Below are 22,111 nucleotides of genomic sequence, written 5' to 3' on the forward strand. Positions count from 1 at the left end.
TCAGCAGATGTTCTTTTCAAACAGTTTTCAAAAGCAGCTCTATATAAAGGGAATGCAGTAATCCAGCTAGGTGTGCCTGCAGAAGGAAGGGAACACGACTGGAAAAATGCCCGTATTTCTTCTTCTCCATTCCAATGAGTATTTTGTTTTGGTGTCTTCTAGGTCACCACTTCTTTTTACCCCTTTTTCCATTTCTATATATCTCAGAGGACTGATGATGATATGGAGCATCAGTGGAGAAGAGTCCAGGAAACCTGAGAAAGTGCTGGAGAGAGGGATGGTGAGTAAGAAAGAGGAGAGCAGAGGAGGGAGTGCAAGGAGGGGCTTCAGGAAGGCAACATGGAGGGAAGAAGGGGTGCACAGAAGAGGGTGGAAAGAGGGAAAGGACTAAAAAGTGGCAGGGGCCATTGCAGCAGCCCAGCAACCAAACCTCCACAATCCCCGGCAGAGAAGCCTAGCAATGGAGCAGCCCCAATCCAGCAGCAGCCAGAAGCACCAGCCAACTCTAGCAGCTCCTGCAGCAACAGCAACCTGACACCCAGCAATGCCAGTGGTAGAAACAAGCTTGGCAGAGCCACAAAAGTCAGAAAAGACCAGCAACACCAGCCCAACAACACTGACAGTCATCAGAGGCCAACCAGTGGCCATTCCCAAAAAGTTCCCCTTCCCCTTTCCTTCTTCCCACCATCACTAACTTGCTCATACACCCCAAACATTGGAAGTGGGGAGGAACTGAATCCTTTCCCTCCCTGCCCCAGTCCCAGGTGCTTCCAACCAACTTTTCTTTGACTTTACTTCCTACTGGGCTCTTCTGAGTTTTTCTGTTTCTACAGAGCCCCTTTCTGTCACTGGCACTGCTGGCTTGTTGCTGCAGAGACTGTGACCCTTGCTTGGTCCATCTGGCTGCTGCTGAGTTGAGATTACTGTACTGCTCTGGTCTCTTTAGCCAGGGTTGGGGGTGGGTGGGTTTTGGGGGGTTCTTCTGTTGTGTTGGCACTGCCCCTGGCACTGCTGGACTGGTCCTGTCCCTTTTACTGTCAGGTTCATAAGGCTGCCCCTTGTTCTGCTGGCTTGGCCAGGCTGGCTTCGTTGTTTGCAGCTGCCGTTGGTCAGAGGCATGAAATGCTGATGATTGTTTTTTTCTGCCCCTTCCTCATCTAGCCCCCAATTAGTTACCCAGTCAAGTATTTTTAAGCCACTCTTCATGTTAACAAAAACAGGGTGGCATGAAAAGGGGAAAAAATTAAGGCATGTTACAAATGCAAGACATAAAAACATAAATGACATCTTAGAGTCACAAAAAAACAAACAGAGGAACAGACAAGAGCAGTGTTTCTCAATCTCAGCAACTTTAAGGTGTGTGGATTTCAACTCTCAGAATTCCCCAGACAAAATATGTGGACTTCAAATCCCAGAATTCCCCAGTCAGCTTGGTGGCTGGGGAATTCTAGGAGCTGAAGTCCACACATCTTCAAGCTGCCAAGGTTGAGAAACACTGGACTATAGTAACATCAGCACCAGATGAGCTATGGAGAGGATGTTCCTAAGTAGGGTGTCACCTCTCTCTTGCTGCTACATTTCTAGCAAAACAGCTTCCACTGAAGATACTCAGGCACACAAATCAGAGGGATGATTTGAGATGAATTCACTCAGAGCCTTTGGGTGAATACCTGCCTACAGGTGAGTGCTAGTGAGTTGCTAATTGTGCCTGTCTCAGATGTTCTTACCTGGTTCTTTGCCAACTGAGTCTGCCACTCTGCCAGGCACAGAGCAAATGGTTACCTTGAGAGTTTTACACATTGTGAGCGTATATTGTATCAGTGGAAGCACAGCCAGCTCCAGATGTTGTCCTCCAGGCCCCAAAGCCACAGATGAAGCAGTAAACATCAATACTCGTCAAGTGGAAGGCAATCATGTTCTCCAGTGGAGCATCCCCGCCCCCTTTCCTCGGAGCGTGAGAAACTCAGTCGGCATTCTTAAATTCCAATCCTTCAACCTCCTGCTTTAGTTGCCTTTTAAAATGTGTCTAACTACAGCAACCTAAAGGTCAGAAATGGAACATCCTGACAAATTGAAATGCTTTTTACCCTTTGAATTCCCATGTTAAATGCCATCCAATCATGTCAAGTCACTCCTAAATAAATTGCTGAAGTGCTTGTGTTATGTTTCGTGGCTTCATGAACGTTATGCTCTCACATAAATACAGCACCAAAATAGAAGAAATCCCTCCTATATATCAGCTGATCTTGCAAATTGAACTATCTAGCTTATTTCCTGGAATTTATTTAGGCTGTTTGACGTGCAAAAGATGTATTGTCAACATACTCAAGAGACCATTGGCTGACTCGTAATGGAAAAGATTTACAAAGCTACTCAGTTTGTCACAGCTCAGCTTTGTTCAAAATTGGGCTCATCTAGTCAGTTTGTTGGTTTTCATATGAAATAACATTATAAAGAGTTAGACTACTGGCCATCAAGCCAAGTTCTCTGGCTGATTACAGCTCCTGGAGGTTTCAGTCAGGGATTTTTCTCAGTATCTGCTACAGGAGATGTTCAGGGATAGGCATTTGGGTCCTGTTCATATAGTTCATGTGGCTTAATGGTTGTAGGAACTGATTGCGCCAATAGTTGTGAGGGTTACTCTTAAATGTTCAATTGTAGATACTATGCATACCAGGAATAATAACTCCTTGCCTCTGTCCTGGTAAATTACCTTCTCTAATATCCCTCATTTTTGACCTTTTGATAACACATTTTTGCCTTGTTAACATCTTTTGTGTTACATTGCTAGGTTTCAGCCCAGAGAAGAGGAGATTAACAAGAAGCATAACAAAAGGACTGTCCTGCAGGAAACTTGTTCTATGTTGTTCTAGAAAGAAGACTAAGGAATAAAAAACTCAAGGAAGTAGATTTCTGTTAAACAATAAGAAAAACTTCAGACTTAGACAGTGGAACAGACTGTCTTTGGTGGCTCTGGGATTTCCCTTTTAAGCAGAGGCTGAATGCTCATTGGCTGGGAACACCATAGTTCAACTTGTTCAAAGTTGGTATCCTCTGATATATTGGATTACTGTAGTACCAATCCCATCCTTCACTATTCATCATGAACATTATCCAGCTTGGTTGAAGATGGTAGCAACCTAAGACATATACAAGCACTGGGTTGCAGAAGGTATTGTGGTAGAATCTTGTACTGCAGATCTTGTATTGAGTAGAGATCTGGACTCAATGACCTCTAAGCCCCTTCCCTAAATTTAACATTCTGTGACCCTGTGGTTACTTTTCAAGACCTTTCCTCAGGGTTTCCAGGACTTAATATCTTGCCTCAGGTGAAGATCCCTATTGGTGCATATACATAGATGACTAAAATGCCAGTTAGTGAATTGCCTGCCATTTCATGCAAAATCTGACTGATAACCTATATTTTAGCTTGCTGAAAACAACTGCCCATGTTTTTTCAGGCATATCTTTCACCAAAAGTGCAAATGCCATTCCAGTTTCAAAACTATTAAAAAACCACCTATTGCAGATCAAACAAATATAACTAGAGCATTCAGAAACCAAAATAACTCTTGAGTATGGCTAGGGAAGAGTTGAACTGAACCTTGACATGGAAATCCAAATGTGACAGAGCAGTCTGTCTATTTATCCAAATAGTGTCAGAGGATGTGCAGACTATCCAGGGAGAACTTTTCCTGCCTTCTCACACCTGAAATTTTATTTGTGGGAAGCAGAGTGAAATCTGGCAGGGTTTAGGACCCAGCCTTGTTCAAAGCATCTTCTTTTTCAGGTCTTTTCAGGGTGATGACTTAGTGGGAGGTAGCATCCAGGGCTAACTGACTGGCATGAATGAGAGAAGAGACAGACAGTAATTCTAGAGTGAAAAGCCTCAAACTGGAATAGTACTGTGGTATCTAAGCAACGGGCTTGACGCAATCACATATACACACATGAAGGGGGAGAGAGAAGTCCCTTTGAAAAAAAATGCACACACATTTTTCAAAGCTGAGGCAGACACAGACAGTGAAGGTGGAGAGGAAGAGAAGGAGGTGAAATAAGACTACAGCTGCAGCTGGGCAGAGATTCTAGTTGGAAAAAGAACGAGATGCAGACCAAGACATGAAGATGCATCTCTCAGATTTTAATGGGGAAACCCTCCCTGCCCCAGAAAACCTGGTGAGTTTCTTTTATTTTTATCCCATTTGCCCACTCACAAAGAAAGCAGCAAATCAAGAGCTTTCTATGAAAGCTGCTAGCATTGAGTCTAAGAGTGTTCCTACACACAGTCAAGCAAAGCCCAGGGTTCTTCTCCCCAAGTGGAGATTTTGACATTTGTGCATCATGTTGAGGGAGGCAATTCACAGTGTTTTATTATAGCAAAGCTGCAATGTTAAGGACAGCTTTGAAAGTTCCATTTAATAGAACACATTTTATTTCCACAAAATATGGCTTGGAGTAGGGTGGAGAACTCTATCTCAGATAGGGTTTCTTTTTGCCTCATGTATCTGTCTATTTGTTTATTTTTTTTACATGTTGCATCATTAGTTGTCCAGTAAATGACATTCTTTGGATAGTGTAAAACTAATAATAAAAAATATATGAGCAACAAAAATAAAATGCTGAAAGCAGAATGAAAATAATATTAAAGGAAGAGGATGCTGAAAACACCCTCTATTAAGCATCAACATTCACCACCTCCCAGAGAGTAAGGCAGGGGCAAAGGATATGTATGAGAAGCACAATAGCACTTCTGATTCCCACCCACCCCCCACCCCGCAAAAAGCTTTAAAGGGTGTATGGGTGAACTAAGGTTGTTTTTTTTTTAGATTGAAAACTGAGTGCTGTTATAAAGATGGGGGGATTATATTAAAAGGACAACGGGGAATGAGATAATAAATGCAACTCAGTTCTAGGGTGTCTGAATTAAGGAGTGCCCTTTGGGAAAAGGAGATGCTTTTAATGGGGGAGTCAGGCTGATTTTACAGGAGGACTCTTCCTCCCTTGAGCCACAGATGTTGTTATGTGCGGAACTCATAGTTCAACTTATTGAAGTATGTTCCAGAGGTATCTCTATGGAGGCTCCTAGCCCTCCTGTTGAAAAGGCACTCTGCAGCTCTTCCATCTCTCCCTCTCTTTGCATTTATAACCCACCTTTTCTCTGAGAGCCCAAGATGGCGTGAATGGGGAGTCTTCCCTTGTTTTCTTTCTACAACTGCCCTGTGAAATAGATTGTTGGTCTATGTACATATGAAAATAGAAAGGAAGGAAGAGATGGTGAAATACACTACAGGAATTCCCAACAGTAAATAGTATTCTGAAATGTCAAATAAAAGCATTTTCTGAAAGCCTCTTGAGTCTATGCTCCTAACATGAAATCCAGGGACAACTCCAGAATAACAAGCCTGTGGCTGCAGGTGTGTGGCAAGTGATTATTATTAAGACAGTGAAGGTTTTGATATGTATTATGCACATTACATGGTTGAATGGGGTAGTAAGAAATATTTAAGGACAGTTACATCCTTGGTGTAAACTCACATTTTGTTAGGTAGACTTCACCTCATTTTGTAAAGGCTTTTCTCCAAATATTTAAGTTCTACTCCCTTTGCATTTCTTTTTGATATGGGGGGGGGGGGGGGGCTCCCCAGCCATCTCCATTTGTTTGCAGTTTACTTCCTGTTAAGAAAATAACAAGAACAGCTCAATGAATGGAACTTCAGTAGCAACAGATGATTGTAATCTCGGCATAATAGAGAATCATTAGCTTTTCTGAACGCATACAGAAGGATTAGTCTGATTTTAAACCTCCCTCCCCTTGATTATCATAATGGTAGTTTCCACTGATGGACAAGAAAGAAAGCAGAAAATGAGATGAAGTGAAGCAGAGGTTTTCTGGTAACACCTACAGTATATGATGTAAACTAGCACATTGGAAGAGGGATCAGATTTTACTTGCTTTGTCTCTACTGTACCCACTTTTTAAAAATGTATTGTAAGATTAAGAAAAAGTTAGTGAATTATGAAAAAAATAATTGGTTGACTTTCTGGAGAGCAATACTAAATCAAATCTTTTTTTGTTGGTAGTGATGGTGCAAACACCTTGTTTTTAATATGTGTGTACATGCATGCACACATGTGTATACATAAAAGTGAAGGTTCTCTGGCTCAGTGATATTTTGAAAAGGGAGAGCTCCTCTGTTGTTTCACAGTACGGTCTGTGTCCACTGGGGATGGGGGAGAACCTTGTTGCCTTTTCTCAATCATCTCGTTCCTGTATCCAAATGATAAGCTGGAAACATGAATGAGATTTATGGCAAGATAGAATCGTATAAATCAGAAATTTGAGTCTATACTTTAATGGCAGCCCCTGACCATTTGAAGAATCTTTTCTTCTTAGATTTGTTTACTATACTTCCATCCATACTTGCAAAGACTTCTGGAGAATGTTTCAAGGCTACCTTTTTGTGCTCAGCAGTGTCTTGGGACTTAGACCTTCTTGTAATCCTAATACACCTGAAGAGTATCAGGGTAGGAAAGGTAGTTCTAGAGTGAATACTAAACCATCTATGGTCTCATCAATCCATGGCATCTTAAAAGTATCAGATAACTGGTAATTGGAAAGACCATGGTTGCTGCCTGATTCTCTGGAGAACCCCTGCTAGCTGAAATAGATGCAAAGATACTAGATGGACCAACAATAAAGTATGTTTAAAACTACTAATTTAAAATACCATATATACTTGCAGATAAGCTGAGAATTTTAGGTTCCAAAATATACCCCCAAAATTGGGTTCAGTTTATCTATGGATGGGCTTATATATGAGTATATACAGTAGGAAGGGGCCTCATACGTCCTCTATTATCCTCCCCCACCCCCTCCTCAATATTTTTTATTGGATGCATTGATGGTACAGCTATTGATTTGCCCAAAGAAGATTGTCTCTTTCAGTCTCCAGAATCTCAAATTATACTACTTGGAAAGGTTTCTGGCTGGGACACTGACAGAACACTGGAGTCACAGTATACAGTACTGAGCAATGGTCTCATTCAGTACAAGGCAGCTTCATGTGTTCTTCATGACCCAATACTTCTCCGTGGCAGCCAGGGAAGATCGCTAATGGTGGAACTTATCTTTCAAGATAGTTGTGGTTTTTACTGAGGGTTCCTGAAAAACTTTCCAAGGCTTTCATGGTTCCTTGGAAAATACAGTCAAGTGGAAAATATAAGATGACTAGATGAAATAAAGAGAAGAGCTCTGTGCCTATCATGATACCCCAAGGTTGTGTGTGGATGATGTACTGAAGCCATAATACCAAATCTCAGTGTAGTATGTTGTGTAACTGTATACCCCTTCCCCCAAACAGTTCCCACATGTTGAGGTATGTTTGCCTTTTACACCAAAAATAACAACGTCTTCTAGCACCTTAAAAGCTAACACACTTCTGATCATATACCCTGATGGTAGCCTGCGATGCACAATTTGTTAGGCTTTTAAATGCTACAAGACATGGCAAAAAGTTGAACGACTTTGTACACAGTTATGAGTGGTAACAGTAGCAGCAGCACTGGTATTTTCATACTTATAGCCCATCTTTCCTTTACAGCAGTTCAGAGGCAATTCCTGGGTCTACCCTCTGGTTGCCCCCACTGTTTCCTCAGGACAACTCCATCTTCCTGAGCCAGAGTGAGAGAGTGACTCTGCCCCCCCCACCGTCCCTCAATAAGCTATGTGACTCTGAGGCGTTGGCTGTGAGTTTCATCAGCTTGCTTTCAATGCTCTTCCCACCATACAGAGTTGCTGGATTTCTGGGGGGGAAAATAGCAATCTTTGGACCATAAAGCATCCATGCATGAGTAAATAAAAAAAGAATGAATGCCTGCAGGGTCAAACAAGTAAAAGCCAGGGTAGATTTCCCCACAGGCATAAAGTAAGCACAGTCACAATGTGTGCACATTTATTATTCACTGGAATAAGTTTCTATATTTATGTATTCCTTTGTGAGCATCCATTTCCAGGAGAAGGGGTTTACAGATTTTTCAATACAAAACTTTGGGCAAAAAAAAAAAAAGCCATTCATCAATTTCTCAGCTATCATCTGTAAATTGCAGAAGCTCTAATATGTGGCCTTGCCTTCATTGCAATGAAATGAAGTTCTCCTTCTCCCATTGATAGCTTTGTTGCAAATATGTAACAGAAATTGTCTGTCTATTCACCAAATATCTTATAGTTTTATCTAATGTTCATGTGCATTACATATAAAGCTGTGACATTTTTATTTCAATTTTGATTTGTAGCAGTAGATAATTGTTTCAAGTGTAGAAGCACATCTGGTTATTTTCATGGAGCTGTGCTTAGAATCTGTAGCTCAGTCACAGATTCTGGTGATCTGGTGATGTGAAATGCTTGAAAATATTGTAATAACATGGCATTTGAAGCTTGATGGATGACATACCCCTGTATTGTTATTTCATCTTACTATTATGGTTAAGGTGCTGGGCTAGAAACCAGGAGACTGTTTCAGCCTCCCTTAAGCATGAAGGCCAACCCAATCCACCTCACAGGGTTGTTGTTGGGAAAAGGGGAAAATAGGAGGCAGGTGTACTAGGTAAATTTGCCGTGTGTGTGTGTGTGTGTGTGAGACAAGATAAAAATATAATAATAATAATAATGATTATATTAACATATATTTAAATAATACGTTAGAAAACATATATGAATGCCTATCTTATACTGAATAATCCTAGGCAGTTTACAACAACTTTCCATAAAGTCAAAATAAATAAAACCCATGAAATCTCACAACAACATCACATATCCCATCACAATGCCACCACCTCCCATCAACTTCACATTAGCATTTGTTGAGCTCACTTCCATCATAGCCCAAAGCTTCTTCACAGACCTCCAGAAGGTTAATCATTTGGGGGCCCTGCGAATCTCCGTGGCGAGGCTGTTCCAAAAGGTCAGGGCAGCCATGGAAAAGGTGCCCTTCCAAGGTACTTCCAGGTGATAATTTTTAAGGGAAGAGACCTGGAGCATCCCCACCCTTTTAACCAGGCAGGACAGGCAGATACCCTCAGGGAGAGGCAGTCCCACAAATAACCTGGCCCCATGCCACATAAGGCTGAGTTGCACCCAGGAAGCAACTGGAAGCCAAAGGAGTTCACACAGCAGCAGCGTAACACAAGAAAAATATGAAGCACCCAGAATTGTGTGTGCCACTGCATGCTGGACGAATTTTAACTTCCAGGTTAAAATTGCCAACTTCAAGGGCAATCCCATGTAGAGTGCATTATAGTAATCTAACTGAGGGGTGATTAAAGTGTGAGCAACTGTGAGCAAGGCCTCCTGGCCCAGGAAAGGATGCAATTGGTGTACAAGACAAACCTGTGCAAAGGTCCCCCTAGCCATGGTTACCACCAGCTTCTCAAGCAGGAGCTGCAAGTTCAGGAGGACCTCCAAATTGTGCATCAACTCTGTCTAGGAGAGTGATCAAAGAGTCAAAGATGACAACTAACTGGACCCAGGGGGGCGGGGGGGGGGGAATCCCAAAGCCACTCCATCTTACCAGGGTTGAGTAAACCAGTTCACCCACTTCCAGGCCTTCACAGCTTTTAGGCACTGGGTAAGCACCTGAATGGCATCACCTGCCTGGCATGGGGTGGAGATGTATAACTGAGTATCATCCACATATTGATGATGCTATCATCCACACCCCATGCTATCAAATGATCTCACTCAGCGATCTCATGTAGATGTTAAGTAGAAGAAGGGAAAGACCAGAACCCTGAGGCATCCTACATAAAAGAAAGAAACCTCTTCCCCTCCACCAACACCAAATGGAATTAGCCATGGAGGAAGGAGGAGAACCACTGCAAAACAGTGTCCCCCACTCCCAACCCGCAGTGCCAGTCTAGAATGATACTATGGTCGATGGTATTGAAAGTTATCAAGAGATCCAGAAAAGCCAGGATGGACATACCACCCGAATCCCAATCCCTCCAAAGGTCACCCCAAGAGTGACTAATGCTGTCCCAGCACTATAACCCAGCCTGAACCCTGACCGAAAAAGGTCCAGATAATCTGCTTCATCCACAGCCCTCTAAAGCGGAGACCCCACCACCCTCCCTACAACCTTTCATAAAAAGAAGGTTGGAGACTGGGCAAAAGTTTTCCAAAGTGATTGGGTCCAAAGATGGCATCTTGAGAAGAGGGCACACCACCACTACTGCCTCCTTCAAGGCAGATAGAACCACCCCCTCCCACAAAGAGGCATTAATCACCAACTGGACTGAACCACATGCGATCTCCCAGTAGGCCTTGACCAACCATGAAAGGCACAGGTCCAGAATATAGGTGGCAGAACTCTCAGAGACAAGGACCCTGTCTACTTCCTTAGGATTGATTGTCTTGAACTCCTCCCAGATAACCAAGCTAAGGTGTCTCGGGCACCTCTATAGGACCTTCCCAGCTGAAGTCCAACTGAATCCAAGAGACTTTATCTGACAGATATAGTTCTCACAGTGGATCTGCAGGGGCGTTCTTCCCCAGGCTTCGTTAGCCATAAGGGACCTGGTGACCCAAAACAGAATCATTGGTTGGCTATCTGCACATGCCATAAAAGTGGAGAAGTAAGCCTTTTTTTACCACTCTAACTGCTACAAGGTAAGTCCTAACAAAAGTTCTCACCTGTGCTTAGTTGGCTTCCCTTCTAGACTTCCTTCAGCAGTGCTCTAGGCATTACTTGTGTCACTCCCTCTCCCATAGCTGCTCTGTAAACCAGTGAGCCCTATAGGATCCACAATCACAGAGAGTCCACATAGGCATGATTCAGTCCAAGGTTCTTGTCACATGGTCATTCTAAGCCATGACCAAGACCTCAGCCACACCATGCCTTAAAGCCTTGGGAATAACACCAAACTCCCCCTGAAACTATTGGGTCCACCAGTCACCTGGGGTGGGGCAGTCAAATAAGCCCCATCTTCCTGCAGTAGGGGGTGGCTACAGGAAACTCTAGGGCCAAAAGAGAGTGATCTGTACATGGCAAGGGAGTAATGTTTATATTCCTGAACCCCAGATGATGTTGCCACTGCCCCAAGACTTAATGTGTGCCAGACTTAATGTGTGATCCCTGCTGTAAGTTGGGCCTGTAATAAGTTGGATCAGCTCCATGGTGGTCATGAATTCCCAAGCTACCACTGACTCCAGGCCCTAAGAAGGCAGATTGAAGTCCTCCAAGACCATCAGCCTGGGGAAGTCCATGGCCAACTCAGCCACAGAGTCCAGAAGCTCAGGGAGGGCTGCTGCCACACCAGAAGGAGGAAGGTAAGTGGGTAGAAAGCCCAACTGATTTTCATAGTCCAATTTCACAAAGAGGGTGTCATATTTAGCTATGTCTGGGCAGTGCCCAGAGACAACAGCCACATCCCCACCTCTGCCCTGGAGTCATGACTCGTGTCACACTTGAAACCCAGAAGAGCACATTTCTGAAAGAGGACCTTACCCTCTGTGTCCAACCAGGTTTCAGTGATACAAGTTATGTCAGCCCTCTCATCCATAATCAAATCATAGATGTGGAATTTTGCCAAAGTAAGGAGGACAACACTGAGGAGAAGAACCATGTTTATTGCAACAACCATTGGGTGCCTGCTTTACGAGAAAGAGGGACCCTGAACAATGGAAAAGCAAAGATTTGTGTAGAAGTTGAGGGCTACAAGGCAGGAAATTCTAGGGATCTCATTTGTTGGCCAGTTTAGGGAACTAGGCAGGTCCTTGTCAATGTAGCTGGGGTGAGTTCTATTGTTAGGCAAAATGGGCCTTTCAGGAGGGAAGCAAAGCTGGGGAAGTTCATTGTTAAGGACATGGAATGCTGAAGTCATCAGCTGATAAGAAGATGGAAAGTTGGGGTTTTTCTAGGTTGCAATTCCCTTGTAAGGGTTGCCCTTGGGCTGGGCTGTGAGCTGGTGAGGAGGCTTCTATTCTTTGGTTTAGATGGGACTGCAGGGTGGCTATGTCTGGGGCAGGGAGAGTCAATCTGGGTCTGATGGGATTAGGTAAAGAGATGAATTGAGTCTGACCTTGGTCATATCCAAAAGATGGAGGGAAGGGTACAGTCTCCATTTTGTTTGTTAGGTTTATTTTTTCCCACTACAATGGATAAGGAGAATTCATTCTTCTATCTGCTTACCTGGGAAAAAGTCCCATTAAATTCAAGCATTCTTACTTTTGAATGAACATAGACAAAATTTCACTACTATTATTTCTACAGTATGATAATTAACATAGGATCTAACAGTATTAGATAAAGATGACATCCAATAAGGTTTATAATTTTTCCCATCTGATAATATTAATTGGCAGCATATGATACAACATAGTTTGTGTGTTTTAACACTTACCAGAACCAAAACAATCAAATATGCCAGCAAATCGAAATCACTAATATTAACTTTAAAATGAAATTTCACATTAAAAACTGGAATGTTACCTTAGAAATACTGCATTTTAAGGTTTCTAACAACTAAGCTAGCAATTTTGCTGCAAGTGATGGTTTGTTCTTTTGAATTAAAGTGTGTGTGCATGTGTGTGTATCATGTGATGTCACTGCATTGCAAGCCACTCTTGCCCCAATCTGTGTATCTGTGTATTTGCTTCATCTTGTAGGGTAGGGAAAGCGGCACTGGACTGAAATTGGAGGTCCTCCCAGAATACTTATGTACCTCTCCCTGCTTCTTCAAATACCTCCTCAAAATTCCACTGTTTGGGAAGCACTTGACTTAGCCCCTTAAGACCTCTTTCCCTACAGAAACTGGTTGGTGTGAGCGAATAAACCGCATTCTCATCTTCTCTTGGTTTACTTCTACTCCACCTTCCTTACCTTGTTTTATATCCTTCTCCTGGGATGAATTTTGAATAGAAAAGACTTCAACAGAGGGATCTTTCTCTTCATAGTTGCTCTGTAAACCACTTCTACACCAATAATACCATGTGCATACAAAATTAACACATGAGGAATATGTGTGTTTGATTGACTTAACATTGCCAGCCAGGCAGTAGAGAAAAAAGGCTGTTCCTTCTGACATCACTCATGCACTTGCAGTAAAAGGCTGGGGACTCAGCTTCCATAGCAGCATTTTTTGCTCACAAACTGGAGTTTTTCCTACAGCCCTTTTCCAGCAGCAGGGACATCAGGAGCTCCTGAGATATGGCAACCAAGAGGTTGTAAAGACTATTTCCAGAGGGAAAGATGGCTCTTCCCTCCATCATGTATCAACAACAAAAACAGAGGAAACAATTGAGAATTTCATACTAAAAAACAAAGTTCCCCAACACCTCCCCAAATACATCTGTGCTACGTCTCTCTGATGTGGCCTTGCCCACTTTCTTTCTTGCAGCCCCCAATGGTAAGTGCAGCCCATGGGCTACTGAAAAGTTGCCCATCTCTGTTCTAGTAGATGGTTCCAGCAGGATTACGCAGCATTAGCACATTTCCAAACACTGTCAGGCATTTCCCACAATGTGCCAAAGCATGTTAGGACATGATGGGAAATTTAAATGGCAGTCTCATGACACAGACTGGAGGAGCTACAGACTTCGTTTTTAATTTTATTTCTTATCTACTTTATTTTACATTATCATTATCATTATTTTATCCTTTGTATGTATGTATATGTATGTATGTACAGTATGTATGCATTTTTGGTCAACTTAAGGTAGCGAACATACATAATGCTCCTTCCTCCTTTTATTTTCCCCACAACAATCACCCTGTGAAGTGGGTTGGGCGGAGAGGGAGCAACTGGCACAAAGTCACCCAGCCGGCTTTCACGCCTAAGGGAGGCCTAGAACTCACAGTCTCCTGGTTTCCAGGCCAGCACCTTAACCACGACACCAAACTGGCTATAATAAAAGAGGGACTCATGGCAGAATTGGAAGGGGGCCAACAATCCCAGGGACCATGTGAAGGTGATGTTGGTAAATGATGGTTGCATACAGACTCTAAACCAATCTTCCCTCAGTCAGCATTGGTAGGCATGATGTAATGTTATCTGTAGCCCAAGACATTATATGGCAACTAGGTTGGGACATGCAGCCCCCATGTTACACACGTTTCTTTAGTAGTCTTTTTAAAAAGCAGGAAATTATTCTGGAAAGTAGAAATTTCATCCAAATCCAATTTCCGTGCTACAAAAGTCCCTTTTTAAAACCAGCTCCCAATCTTATTTACAGAACACTGTAGAATGAAGGAGAGGAGAGGGAGAAAAATCTCTTGGCCCATCACTGGCTCTTGCGATTGCGCACCACCCCTCCTTTCCCCTCTAATCTCTATAGCAACATTGATAACAACAAAGTGACCTAATAGATGGCCTCTCAGCTGCAGTTTTTGTAATGAAATCAGTGACCAACATCATAGTCTAAATGGTGTTTCTCAATCTCAGCAACTTTAAAATGTGTGGACGTCAACTCCCAGAATCCCCCAGCCAAGATATGTGGACTTCAAATCCCAGAAATCCCCAGCCAGCATGCTGGGGCTGGGGAATTCTGGGAGTTGAATTCCACACATGGAGAAACACTGGACTAAAGCCACTGTTTCTCAGCAACCAAACAAGGAAAGGAAGGAAGAATTTAGTACTCGATGAAAGATTTATCTGAAATATGGGTTTGTATTTTCCTAATCAAATCAGTATCAACTGAAGTCTAACTCGGCCTTCCCAACCCGAGTCAGATTTTCTTATGTGAATGATCTACCACTCAATTCAATTCCTAGGAGAGTGGGATTTTACTTATTTCCTTGGATTATATTCTGGTTTGTTTTTTTTTCCCCCGTTGAAAAATCTCACTCATAATAGAAACCCAGCAAGCAAACAAAAAGCCCACAAAAGAAACAGAGAAGAATAACAGCAGAGCAATATGAATGATAAAAACAGAACAATGAAAATGCAAATAGCAAAACTTCTGTTGCAATTCCTGTGTGTGGAATAATCTCCCCACACGCCCCAAGATTTGGGTGGCTCCCAAATTGCTGAAGAAATGGTTCTCCCCGGCCTTGGGGACAGGCAGACTGTGGAATCCCTTTTTGGTTTTGCTTTGCTTAGTTTTTGTACTTTGCCCTCCGGTCCGTTGCATTTTTCTTTGAGTTAGTTTTTAACTGTAAGTCGCAAAGAATTGTTTTGGAGTCGGGTGGCCTATAAATAAAATAAAATAAATCATGAACACTTACTTAATGATGATTACCTAAAGATGATAGGGATTGTAGTCCAGAAATTTCTAGAAAGCATCAGACCAGAGTACTTGGTCCAAGCCACTAAGTAGAAAGCCCAATAACACCCTTCCTTGCTTCTGCATCTGCTTCTCCATGTTTTTTTTTAATTAATAACTGTCATAAGAACTTTTTCAAAATTCCACACTCATTTAATTCAATCATCTCTTGCAGTGCTTCTAACCAAAATCCTTCCCCTGCTTTGTGTGTGTGTGTGTGTGTGTGTGTGTGTAAGCTCCCAATGGCTTTCTTTGTCCCACTGTGTTTAAAAGTAGGGTGACCACAGTGAAAGGAGAGGCAGTAGTGAGGGTACTCAAACCATTTCCCCAAACCTTGCAGCTGACATTGGCTACCTTAAGCTCAAATGTGGAAAGGTAGGGTAAAAATGAAACTGCAAGAATAATAATGTAAAGAAGTTCTGCAGCTGACATTGTATGTGAAAAGTCCCATTTCCTGGTTGCATTAACAACCATGAATTGTAACCTTCTCCTCAGCTGCTGGTGTATTTTAATTTTCGTACTTATGATGGAAACTTGTTTTTAATTTAAGATTGTTCACTGTCCAGAGTTATTTGCTGAGATGGGCAGCCATAGAGAAAGAAGAAAGAAAGAAAGAAAGAAAGAAAGAAAGAAAGAAAGAAAGAAAGAAAGAAAGAAAGAAAGAAAGAAAGAAAGAAAAAGAGGGAGGGAGGGAGGGAGAGGAAAAGAAAGGAAAGGAAAGGAAAGGAAAGGAAAGGAAAGGAAAGGAAAGGAAAGGAAGTTGAGGGGGAGACTATTATGTCCAGAATCTAGCATTATTTAACAACATTATAGTTTGAAACTCTCTCACCAGCAAGATCTGTCTATTCCTGATCTTTTTTCTGACTCTCTGCCTTTTTGTTCTTCTTCTCTTGGTGCTTGGTTGTGCATATGTATAAATAAATTTTAAGAACTGCAGCTTTTCTTCAGCATTGAAATGCTTTGAGTCTCACTAATCATTTTATGTGTGTGATCCACTGGGGTTGGGCGGCTAATAAATTTAAACAAACAAACAAAGATAATAATCTGATTACTTGGCTTGTATTCCTCCTACCTATTCTTGTCATCCATGATGTGTGTGACTATGCAGGTAAAAGAACTCAGTAGTCAACCATGCCTTTGGCTAGTGGTCTCACTGTACTCAAAAGAGGTAGAAACATGCAAAAGCAATGCGTGGCACTACTTCAGAAATTCTAGTCAACTCCCTTAAGAGGGGAAATTTCTCTAGGGTGGGAGAAGAAATGATCACCACGGAACTTGGAACTATGCCAGTCACTATTTCTCCTTCTTTAGCCAGAGAACATCTTGAAATCTGCCAAACTGAGATCTGCCAACAAGAAATTCCATTAAGTACTTCTAATCAACAACTAAGGCAACCACACCTTGTAAATGTCTGTACTTTATAGGTATATTTCATTGAATGTTTCCTGGTTAGTAGATGATGTTTTTTTCTTTTTTACTTTGTGTAGATAGGTTAATTATGTAAGAAGAGATCCTTTAAGATCTAAAGGAATGCTAATTGCTTAAGTACATACCCAAGTGCCTCTCTAGGATAATTTTATAAACAAAATCAATAGATGGTCTGGGAAATGTTATAGGGAACAAAGTAGTTAAAATCCCAGGTGGTCTCAGATTTCTATAGAAAGAGAATTAGGGATTGTATCTGGATAATTTACAAACAATGTTGCCCTCCACTTTACTCAGTACAAGAAGGTGGAAAGTAGGTCCAGTGTTGCATTTTCTACATCCTGCTGAGCCACATATTTATTTATTTACATCATTTATATACCCTGAATGAACAGACCCTAGGAGTCTCACATAAAATTAAATCTAAAAACAGTGGGCAAAAGAAGAAATTAACCCAGGCTTTAATTACCTGTCATAAAAGATGATTAAAAGTACCCCGCACCATAGAAACTTCAAGTCCAAAATGCTTGACAAAAAAAGTGCCAAAATTTCACTCATTTCAGAAATAATAAAGGGGTGTGTGTGCTTTTTAATCATACATATTGAACACATATGCTGTGAATAGATGATCAGGATTTCCTGTGGTTTGCATGCCATGTCATGTTAAATGCGTACGTTTCATCTTAAAAACGCTAACCATAGTTGTGACTGCTCTTTGGGATCAGAAGCAACCTGGGGATCACGATCATGGCTTTCATGCTTGGCGAGGTCCTTCCAATGGCACCTTGTTGGAAAACAGCACAAGATTAGGGAGGCTTTTGGTGTCATCCGGCTGAACTCTTTTTATGCTTTTCTGAAAAAATGAAAAAAAAATAGTAAAGCTAAAAATACAGTTTCTTCCACTAAGATTGACATATAATTTTCAGGACCAGAACTGTGTTTCCACACTAGAAATGTATTCATTCAGTAAAGTCAAGAGATAGAATCCCTTGGAGTGCAGGTAGAGTGAAGGTCAAAAGATTGACTATTTCTTAGACACAAAACTTCCCTTCATGTAGAAAGCTGTCAGCAAGAAGTATTGTAGACTTAACTTTCTCCCTGCACTATAGGTAGTCCTTGTTTAACAACTGCCTTGTTTAGCAACCATTCCAAGTTACAACGGCACTGAAGAAGTAACTTTACAACTGGTCCTGGCATTTACAACCATTGCAGTCTCCGCACTCACATGATCACCATTTGCATACTTCACAACTGGCTTCTGACAAGCAGAGTCAATGGAGAAGCCAGCATGAAATTGCAAGTTGCAGTCATGTGATCTCTCACTTAACAATTGCGGCGGAAGCGAAGTCATAAGTCCGTCATGGTCATGCAATGTTTTGTTTAATGACTGCATCACTTAGCAACAGAGTTGCCGGTCCCAATTGTGGTCATTAAGCAAGGACTACATGTACTATGCCTATGAGTGAGTGTTTAAATGAGAAAAACATTGAAACCTTTATAATGAAACAATCAGACTCAGAAACACTTTATCACATTATCCTTTTGAACTGTAATAGTCCTTGGGCTTAGTGTTACCAGATATCTGAACAGGCAAAGGACAATTGGAAAGGAGACCAAATGGGGCGGGGGGGGAAGAAGGATACACTAACTATTTAACTTTTTTGGCATCCGCAACAAAAATTACAGTGAAAACCTGCAAAAAAAAATGGTAAAGAAGAATGTACTTAGGCCTACATGTATATGAAATTAGTTTTTCCAGCATCCGAAAGACTGGTTTTTCAATTGCAGGAATGTGCTAGAGCAGGTTAGGAGGCAAAAGTGGTAACTGAGCAAGGTCTTGTCAATTTCAGGCAGCTGGGCCAGTCCTGGGAGGGTTCTAATCAATTAACTAAAGTCACAGAACCAGTTTGTTAACTTGCAGTCAGCACTTATTAGGGAAATGCTGTGCCAGGGAGAAAAGCTGAGCAGGAAGTGATAGTCAAAAAGCCTGACAATATTTGATTTTAAGGCTATGGAGTCCTTGGGATTCTCTGAGCTTGGTCGTTTTCTTGCAAACGTTTCATTACCGGGCTAGGTAACATCTTCAGTGCTAGAATGGAGTGGGGTTTGCTCTCTGTTTACATACTGTGGCATGCCCTGCCCGTGTTGGTGGGGGTAGGGGTTTTGTTTTGTTTTATTTTTTCCCTCTGGTAGTTCCTTGATTAGGGTATTGTTTACTGCTTGATTGTATGTCTGCTGATAATCTTGGTGTTAATCTCTGCTTATCTGCATGATGATTGCTGGTGAGGAGATGTTCTGGTCTTTTGTTTTCTTTTCTGCTGTAATATAATGTTGTATATAACGCTGGCAAGAAAACACCCAAGCTCAGAGAACCCCAAGGACTCCACAGTTCAACCCTGAGCTACACATATTCTCTTCTATTGATTTTAAGGCTATGCCTGCCAGATGGAGGACATGAGGACAAAAAGGAGCACATGTCCTCCTTTTGCTGGATGTCTGGTAACCTTACTTGGGGTAGCAAAGCTGTTATATAATTACTTCGATATGCTCCCAAATACAGACTGACAGTGCCACGGCAAAGCAAATAGGAGGTAGTACAATGAAAAAAATGCTTTATCCAAAGCTGTTTGATTTCCACATATCAGCATGTCAGGTGCCCTCAAACTGTCAGCCAATTAGCTTATCCTTTAGTGCCTGCAGCAGCTTTTTCTTGCTGCTTGCAAGATTCCCTACCCTGCTAGGCGTTATTTTTAAAGATTCCTTAATTACCAAATAAATGACTAAATAGGAGGCAGGTGTTCTGCAAAGCCAAGTCTCTAGTATCATCCTGATTTATGGAAAATGCCTCTGGGCCCCACAGGCATTCTTTGAAAAGAAACATGGCAGGTCTTTCTTTAGAAGTATGTCAACCTACCTCCTGAAGGGAGGAATAAGGAGCATCTTTTAATAAATCATCATCATTATTGTCATCGTCGTCACCATCATCTCAGTGAATGAGAAGGGGTGACTGGGAGTAACTTCACCAGTTTCTTTTCTCTTAAATAAATTTCCAAAGTGGAACCATTCTGTGAAGGGCATCTCCTACCTAGGATTTTTCTGAAGCACCCACAACTTCCTGTAAATATTTCTTATGTGGCCGCACCCAAAAATATTGCCTGTCCCTTCCTTGACTGACTGATTGCTTTGTATGCAAGCCGGTAAACCCTCTTGTGGTTGGTGAGTCTTTGGAGTCTGGTTGCTATCTGTCTGGATTTCTTGAAGAGAATTTCATCTGTTTTCATACATTCCTAAAAAAAAATCAGCACAAGGCTGGATGGGTCTCATTTACCGCTATTTCAGAGAATAAATGAAGGAGAATGAGAGAAACATTTCCTCATTCTGCATGAACAACCATTTTGATTAGTAGACCTGGTTGAGTCACTCCCCTAGATTAAACAGATCTTCCTAATGTAAGGACAAAAGGGTCGTTGTAACCATGGAGACAGATATCCTTCGGTCAAGGCCTGACATCAGCACTATTGTGGTTTTGATGGAACGGACAGCCTAAATCTTTATTTAGGGGAAATAGAATTTTAGAGGTTTCCTGTTTATTTGCTCTTAAGGTGGGTTATAAACATCTAAAATGACAAATATTTGTTCCCCTTCTGAGGACTCATAATAGCAGCGTAACAAAAATGGTCTGGAAACATGTTCTTACATTGAGAAAAGATTCTGGAAAACCATGAAGAAGAACGTTTTGACAGGCTACATTTCTATGTATGTTGGCAGATAATCATTAAATTGTGCCGACTGTTACTTGCATTTTAAATATTACAACTTTCGCCCTGTGGCTGGGTTTGCCAACTTACTAGAAGAAGCTAAAATGGTTGAGTACAATGTGGTAACTGGGCCATTGTTTTAAACCACAATAACCTTTATTTCTTTGGCAGAGCATGTTAAGTGAAGAAAGCAGTTGTACTTCGTTAATTCAAGTTTAAATGTGGTGTGAACCTAGCAAGCCCTGACAGTTAGATTTCTACCTATAGTATATGCTTTTCTACCCTCAGTACAACTCATCAGAATGGAACTTACTTTTGCAAAAATCTGTTTAGGATTGCATGAATCCCGTTGACTAAAAGATGAGCTCTAATGGTAGAGCAATGGTTATATCAGGACTGTTTCAAGCCCCACATCTCCTGTTTCTAGCTGATAGCACTGTCTGATATTTTAGAACAAATAAAACCATATACAAAATTACCTTGTCTTATCTCTTAGCCAAACTACCTCACACAGGATAATACTATGGAGAACATTCAATGTGCTACTTGAGCTTCTCAGGGGGGAGCACAACCTATAAATGCCACAAGAGAGGAAGAGATAGAACAGAACCTCATGACTTAGGGCTTTCCCCCCTGCTAAGTCATCCTTGAGTTGGCAGAAAACTAAACTAGCCATGAAATTTACTACATCTTTTAGGGTTACTAGATTTGGAGCACAAAACTCTGGATGGCCACTAAATGACAGACAATAATCAGAGTTTGCTGTATCTCTTTGCTGTCATCTAGTGGTCTTTTGCAGCCCAGATCAGATAGACCCTGGCCTGTAATTACTTTGTACCCAATCACTGCTAAATTCCCTGGCTTCCTTCATAGATAATGGGTGACAAAACCTAGATTTTATGCACCTTGCAGCTGCTCTTGGCTGGTGTCAGAATGAAGGGGAAAACACTAAGACCAGTTCAGCTAAGGACAACTGATAGCTATCTCAGTCATGGGCTGGGGATGAGATGAAGACTTCATGGGGACTTTGCAGAAAAAAGATGTTGCCAGGGCATGTGTGTCTCATGCTTAGGGGAAAGTGGGGAAACACCTTAAATTAGCTTTTTCAAGCTAAGTGAATTTGCCTCAATTTATGTAGCTTACAGGTGTAAATCCCATCAGCCATTCTGAGCCCCTTTAAGGAAGCATTATTCCGTTTCTCTACTGACTATACCTGGTGTAATAAGATTTACTTGCTGTGTTAATCCATTGTATATAGTTATTTTTTAAATTAAAGCTATTTTATTTTGGTATTGCTAAAACCAACATGTGAAATAAAGAAATTTTAAGATTCAGTTTAGGTCATCTATCCAAATGATGAAGAGGATGGGAAGGTAGCCATATATTCTTCATGGTGATTCTTTCTATTGAATTCTTTCTGTGAAAAGATTCCATTGGAATAATTACAGATTTAGTGTTTAAATTACAGGAGGCCCAGGAAGCATTCAGCAAGCAGAATTACCCAATTACTCAGATTACTTGTTAATGTGCATGTCCAAGGGCTCCTTTCTCTCCATGACCTTGGGTGGACAAAGAGTTGGTTTTGCTTTACATTGGACTTTCGAACAAGAGGCTTCAAATTCAGAATTATGTGACTTTGTAATAAACAGGAGTTGCATGGGAAGTTGATTTG

The 22,111-nt window shown here is 41.5% G+C and overlaps 1 long non-coding RNA gene across 1 annotated transcript in view; it reads left to right on the forward strand.

Annotated features, from left to right (window-relative positions):
• LOC107326145 (uncharacterized) overlaps positions 1-177 on the forward strand; it is a 98,442-nt gene extending 98,265 nt beyond the window's left edge. Inside the window, exon 5 of the long non-coding RNA XR_015798206.1 lies at positions 163-177. This is a non-coding gene — a long non-coding RNA (uncharacterized LOC107326145). The remainder of the gene's footprint in view (positions 1-162) is intronic.
• Positions 178-22,111: the final 21,934 nt, after the last annotated feature.

This window comes from Python bivittatus, unplaced genomic scaffold (assembly GCF_059951505.1).
Source record: "Python bivittatus isolate LINGU-HERP-01145 unplaced genomic scaffold, Pbiv_v1 ctg000690_np1212, whole genome shotgun sequence".
In the NCBI taxonomy this organism is placed as follows: Eukaryota; Metazoa; Chordata; class Lepidosauria; order Squamata; family Pythonidae; genus Python; species Python bivittatus.